Source organism: Osmia bicornis, unplaced genomic scaffold (assembly GCF_907164935.1).
Source record: "Osmia bicornis bicornis unplaced genomic scaffold, iOsmBic2.1, whole genome shotgun sequence".
Classification (NCBI taxonomy): Eukaryota; Metazoa; Arthropoda; class Insecta; order Hymenoptera; family Megachilidae; genus Osmia; species Osmia bicornis.
The window spans coordinates 2349627-2356729 of NW_025791458.1; the positions used below are offsets into that span (position 1 = coordinate 2349627).

General features: G+C 38.6%; 1 long non-coding RNA gene across 1 annotated transcript; it reads left to right on the forward strand.

Annotated features, from left to right (window-relative positions):
* Positions 1–3636: 3636 nt before the first annotated feature.
* LOC114881531 lies at positions 3637–5299 on the forward strand. The gene is made up of 3 exons (XR_006830476.1): positions 3637–4152; positions 4246–4575; positions 4675–5299. It is a non-coding gene; the product is annotated as an uncharacterized LOC114881531 (long non-coding RNA).
* The last annotated feature ends 1804 nt before the right edge of the window (positions 5300–7103 follow it).

The following is a 7103-nucleotide window of genomic DNA, read 5'->3' on the forward strand; positions in this document are numbered from 1 at the left end:
ACCAACTTCAGACTGAAGGAATATTGTGTTTAATTAGGTTAAGATAACTGTACTTACCCGTGCGTCAATTTTTCGCTCGATACAAAAGGATGTAAACCGCAAGCGGTCATTCACCAAACCACAAAATGCAATCGTCTCTCTCTGTTGAATGTACCCATTCAACAGGGGGGCGGTATGTTACGGACAAAGTAGGGATCCTCCTAGGGATCTACGCGAACCGTCGGCAACGCACATCCATAATTCGGTCATGCGCACTCGCGTCACGTGCGTTAGAGAATCGATCGCGAAAATCAAACGATCATTCGTTCGTTAACGAGCACCGAATAAACACCAAGCCAAACCGTTAAATCAAAGTTCGCCAAATCAATCTTTCGTTTATCACATCAATTCAGTATTCATCACATTCAATAACGTTTCGAATTTTATTTCTTACGACTTATTAATTACCAGGGGTGTTCATCTTCCAAAAATTTTTGAAATTGACTTGACGACATATCGCATCCAATGCCTTTTAGGGTGCTGGTTACGATGCAAAAAAGAAATTTCGAAAATTTTAATTTCCTATGCTTCCAGAATTCGATTGAAAATTCGAAAAACCGCTGGAATAGACAACCCGCGCGACAGGTCTTTCCTATGCAAACTCGAGACGTGAGGTAAGTGAAGGTGACTTTTTTTGGTCATTTAGAAGTGTACTCCGGTGATGGAAAGGTTTGACACTCTTATCACATATGCAACAGTGCTCTCGGAGAAGTCAAAATTGCACACATTTAAGAGATTTTTGGTGGTACAGTGTAGAGCAGCTTCTAGCTTTTCTCAAAAATATAGTAACATTTATAATATACTGAGATACACAAATACTCATTGTTTGCGTTTGGCGCTGAACGTAACCCCGGTCCCTTGAACCATGCAAGATGGTTGGCAGTAGCCAATCGCCTCTACGTCAGAATGTCTAGGCCTGTAAGTCTACTGCTCATCCTAATGCAACATCTGACCAAAGTATACATTCCTACTTGATTTAGAATCAAAAAGCACAGCTCATGCACGGATGGTGCCAAACATCTGTTCTACATTATTCAGCAGTCCAGAAGTTCTCCAGCAAAGTACAGGGAGTCGGTCGACAAAGTTATCGCGAACAACGCGTACTTTGCCCATCCAGAAAATATTCTGATCGCCATGATCATTGATGAGAGACCTGACTACTGCCAACCATCTTGCATGGTTCAAGGGACCGGGGTTACGTTCAGCGCCAAACGCAAACAATGAGTATTTGTGTATCTCAGTATATTATAAATGTTACTATATTTTTGAGAAAAGCTAGAAGCTGCTCTACACTGTACCACCAAAAATCTCTTAAATGTGTGCAATTTTGACTTCTCCGAGAGCACTGTTGCATATGTGATAAGAGTGTCAAACCTTTCCATCACCGGAGTACACTTCTAAATGACCAAAAAAAGTCACCTTCACTTACCTCACGTCTCGAGTTTGCATAGGAAAGACCTGTCGCGCGGGTTCTCTATTCCAGCGGTTTTTCGAATTTTCAATCGAATTCTGGAAGCACAGGAAATTAAAATTTTCGAAATTTCTTTTTTGCATCGTAACCAGCACCCTAAAAGACATTGGATACGATATGTCGTCAAGTCAATTTTAAAAATTTTTGAAGGATGAACACCCCTATTAATTACCAAGTTTGCCATACCGCAATCAAATCGTTATTGGCAGTATCGTATATTCGGGTATTTTTAATTTTGCGCCGCCTCCGAAAAGGTTGAAATGTATTTAGTATCCTATTTAATGATTAAGTAGATTTTATTAATAGCTGTGGAATACTGGTATAAATGAAATAGAAATTATTTTACACTTTTTAGTGCATTTCAAAGTCGGATGTTTTTTTTTGTTAAAAATTATTTTATTCGTTATCAAATTGTTAATCAAGGATTGCTTATCATATAGCTCAATCAGTTATTGCGAACCTCGCCTGTATGTATGTGTGCAATATCGTGTGAATTTAACTGCAAGCTTGTAATCGCAAGCGTTGAATGAAATGTAATATGGCGACGATACCATAAGAGTATGACTGCAGCATGTCTGCATTATGTTATATCAATGCTCATAAATTAGGAGCCAAAATTCAAAGAAATAAACAATAGATAAGACATTGTAAAACTTTCAACACGGGTGGTCATGCTGGAAGAGAGTTGGAAATCCGGAGAAATAAGACTGTCACACTTGAAATTTCTAAGAAACTAATTTATTGCGGGCCGTATCTAATTCGTTACTCTTAACGAAAATCATGTTAGTTCTTGAAACTGTCGAAGTCTCTTCGACATCCTGCTTATTTACAGAGGATCGTAAATTCTCTTAAGGGTTGCCTTGGCTCGCTAGCGCGAGACCTTTTTATTTTCCGTTTTCTCTGGATCTCACGCTTTCTCTTAGCAAGTGTGCACAGAATCGTTTTCGAGTCTTGGCGGAGCACCACCATCTTCCACTCGCCCAAGGGTAAACCGAAGCCAGGGAGAGGGACCGCCTCCGGACAGAGATGGGCTGCTCCACCATTGGACCAGGGATGATCCTGAGGGAGGATTCAGGATCCAGCGAAGAGGGGATGGCAGCCAACATCGATCGAAAATCTTCACCGCCAAGCTCAGAACGATTCAAAGCTTCAACCTGCCTTGACATATTTTCTTGAAAGGATAAAGTCGAAAGAAATAAAGAAATTCAAACTTTATTTTTTTTTACGCAAAGTTGTTTGTTTTATTAAAAGCCGCGCCGCGAGCAGAGTGCTTCAGCGCTCCACGGGCACCTTACTCACGTCCCCAAAATCCCCAGATAACTAAATCCATACGCAACCCAGTAGAAGGGAATCGGTTTTTCGTTATCAAAATGTTAATCAAGGATGAAAATTAATGAGCGTTGCTAACGATAATTTACTTAGTGATCAGGAGCTATAATATAGGTAGTCCTTGCAAAATCTTTGTCCTTCGTTCTTTGTCCTGCGCTCAAGAGAAGTAAAGCTTGTGTAAAACCATTTTTCAAATTCGTGTTAAAAGGTGAGTTCATTTAAATAGTTTATAATCAGTTTCATTTCTTAAAATAATTCACGTGAGCAGAGTGGTTTAACGTTCCACGGGTAACTTATACACGTTCCTTGGACAGAAAATCCCTAAATCCACGTAAAATCTCGCAACACTATCAAGAAGTAGATCTAACACCTACCTGCATATAAAATGGAAATTCTTAATGGGAGAAGAAAAAATACTTTTATATACGTTTATGAAGGATATTCTTATAACAAAGATTCTAAGAATCCGAAGATCTACCTGTACCGGATTCTGTATCGACCGTTCGATCGATCGACATGTCATTTTTTTATTTATACGTTGGCTTCCTGGGTTCCCTAGCCGGGAACCAATCGGTGTGTGGCAAGAGTTCTGGTGCGGCACGACAATTGCATCGTTGCGTTTCAGCGCGCCATTGTTTTTTCACGATCTCTTCGTCTCCGCGCGTTGCCTGCGCGTGCAACGCTTTTCCTTGTGACACACACGCATAAAATAAAGGCGTTATGTTACAAAAACAGTGTTTTTTTATACATTAAACAGTGATTCAAATATCACGAACTTGCCAGGCCCCTCGAAACCACGAGTGGGTCGTCACAAGAATCATCGGGGTAGCCCATAACCTCCGAAGATTTACCATTACCGTTCTGGTCGTCAAACTAAAAAATGTACAGGAACATTAATTCAGAAAGATGAACATTATTTTTTGCAAAAACCGCACATTCATCCTAACGAACCGTGCTGTACAGAAGTATTAAAATTAAAATCAGCCATGCTGGAGGAATGTAGTAAAAATCCTTCAGTAAATAATAAAGACATCTTTGACAATATTTGTCGTACAAATCTTGATGCAGCAACATATATTTGATACAATAGTATGAAATCGATAATGTCAAGAAAGAAGAGAAAATCACAACCAGGTTTGCCAAAAACTGTGCAGAGTGCACACGAAATATTAAAAGATTATGATGTCCTGAAAGAGATTTACAAGGGATGTGCAATCTCAAATGATAACAAATAAGCACTAATTTTCTCTAATGCTACATTACTAACTGCATTAGAAAATGCCAAAGAAATATATATGGATGGTACTTTTTCAGTAAGTATTTAAGAGAAACCATTTATATGATTACATAATACTTTTCAAATAATGAAAGTTTCTACATTTTAATCATTTTTTATTACTTATTAGGTTGTACCACGAATGCCTCCTTTTCATCAACTCTATACTGTACACATACGTTACAATGACACGGTATACCACCATTGACAATTTCTGTTACGCTTATCTCACATTATCAGATTAATAAATGATGTCAATTTAAATGGAATTTTTGCTTTATGTGAATGTCGTACTAAATCAATGTACACAGCAATATGAAGAAAAATAGTTTCTCTTGTTCGACGATTGCAAGACAACTTAGAAACTGTCATGTGTGATTACGAAAGAGCTGCTATGGAAAGTGTACAAGCACAATTCCCCAGGATTGCCATACATGGATGCTGATTTCATTTTACTCAGGTAGAATATAACTGTTGGCATTATTCATGTATTTTTTGCATAACTTACCTCATTAACGTACTGAATGAAGAATTGAATAATCCTTTTTTTATTATTCAGGCTGTATTAAGCAAGTGGAAGAAGTTGGGATTGCAAGGAGCATCGAGAAAGATTCTGTCAATGGCTATGACAATGCCTTTAGCACCATCCGATATGTTTCCGGAAGCATTACATCAAATTCAGTTAGTCGCTGACCGTTTATGCGGCACATTTCCAAATGTACTTCTGTTTATGGTATATCTGCGCAATGTGTGGCTTCCTATTTCTTCCAAAGTCAGCGTATACGGTTTTGCAGTGATGACTAACAATATTGTTGAGTTGTTTAATAATTCTTTTGCACAACGTTTCCAAACAACGCGGTCGAATTTATGGAATTATTTCAGGCAAGTTTTCACGCGTTTCTAATACGTATAATTCTTCTTATTTCATTGCGGTAACATTTTTAAAAAACTGATTTATAGATAACTTGTTAAAACTAATCACCGATCAAACGACTGATTACGAACGTTTATTAAAAAACTTAAAAGTCACACGAATTCGTACTCGCGCCAATAGAGAAAAGTACGCCAAAATTTAGTTATTCCAAGATAACTTAATTTGCGGAATACTGTCAATTGATCAACTTCTGAACATGTTTAATAAAGATTATGAACAACAGTAATATGTTGATAATGTATTGTCAAGTGGTACGTTTTCATACGTTAACAATGCTACGTTCGACTTATGTTTCAAGTAAAATCTTTTTAATTCGTGTTTAGACTGCGACGAAAATGACGTATACAGGGTGAGTCACCTAACGTGACTATAATTATTCAAGGTCATTCGAGGTCACGAACATTAATGTTCTAAATAACTAGTTTATTCAAGAATATGAAAAATTGGATTCTAACTAGTTGGCAAAACGTTAACTGAATATATCTTTACAATGGTTCCGCCCTAAGGAGAAATACAGGGTGATCCTCTCGCTAGTGGACTCAAAGGAAGTGCCGCCACAATAGCATGAAGTGGCCCTAGTTCTTTTTCTGTCATCGATATCTTTTCACGGACACAGTATGCACCCCCGTCGAGAAAAGGGCTTGGGTCCATTCATACTGGTGTGGCGGTACTTCCTTTGAGTCCACTAGCGAGAGGGTCACCTTGCATAAGAGAAAATAATAGTATTATTGATACAATGAGTCTGGGCTAGATGAGAAATACAAAGAAAATACAATGGATTCGCCCTAAATGAAAATATAATGGAAAATATAGATATTAGTATATATTAGTACGCGGCTTAAGCTATTAAGGTACAACCAACACTCTGAATATTACCAATGACTCTAAGCATTGGAAATAATCAAAAACAGTGACTTGTACAGTCTCTTCAGACACGAGCAGACTCTTATCTGCAGGCCGCAATCGGTTTCTGGGCAAGCCAGAGCCATGTGTACTGTATGCGTCCATTAAGTTGAGACTCGAGGCGGCGCCTACCGTTCTTTTTCTCTGTCGACGCGTATACCTTTCTTTTTCTCTGTCATGCGACACACTTCATTTTTACTGGTACTTGTAACCTAGGAAGCGAATAGCGGGAATGCGTGTGGGCCAACTGTATAAGTGTGCGTGTCTAAACCTGGTCCATCTAGCTCCGACCAATCAGACCCAATTCCTTAGGAGTCTCAACTTAGCAGACGCGTACAGTAGTATAGGCCGCATTCAAGGAGCTCCGCCCCTCGCTAGCTCTTTACACTTGATAGCGAACTCTATACCAACATATAGTTAAGGGCACAGACTCCTTCGAGGCCTCCTCCGAATCGATGTAAGCGCCATTGGAAAGAATCGGGCAATCGTGAGAACACATAATTCAGAAATTTGACGGTGCGACATCTAACGTCATTATGCAGAATAAGAAACGAAAGTGAGGTGGCGTAGTTGTCGAATCACATCATTTTAGAGATTCTTTCGCGGTGTTGCCACATCTGAGACAATCCTGACCATCTAGCGAAATGAATTCGCTCGAGCCGAGCGAGATTTTGATTCCAGGCGGACATAGAAAAGGACAGCGCGATAGAAAGAGAAAGAGTATCATGAATGAAACAACGTAGGGCCGATCGGCGGAAATGTATATGTCACACGCCACGACAGATTCGATGAGACTCTGTAATACACATAACGTACGCGACTATAAAACTTTAATAATTTCAGAAAAGGAATGAACAATAAAGACATGTAAATTGATCTATATGTACAATATTTATTTATTCAAATATAATAATTTCAGAATAGGACAGAAAATAAACACATAAATTAATCTATATATACAATATTTATTCATTCCAATATAATCAATAAATATAAACAATGATTGGCCGCCCGCCGTCCGCTTAGGCCTCTTCCTTCTCCGCGGCGTCTGCATTATCGGAAATTGTTTTTATCTGAAATACAATAATGAATGTTTTATAAAAAGAAAAAACAATCGTAGGAATTCAGTGGCTACTGTTGTAGACATAATT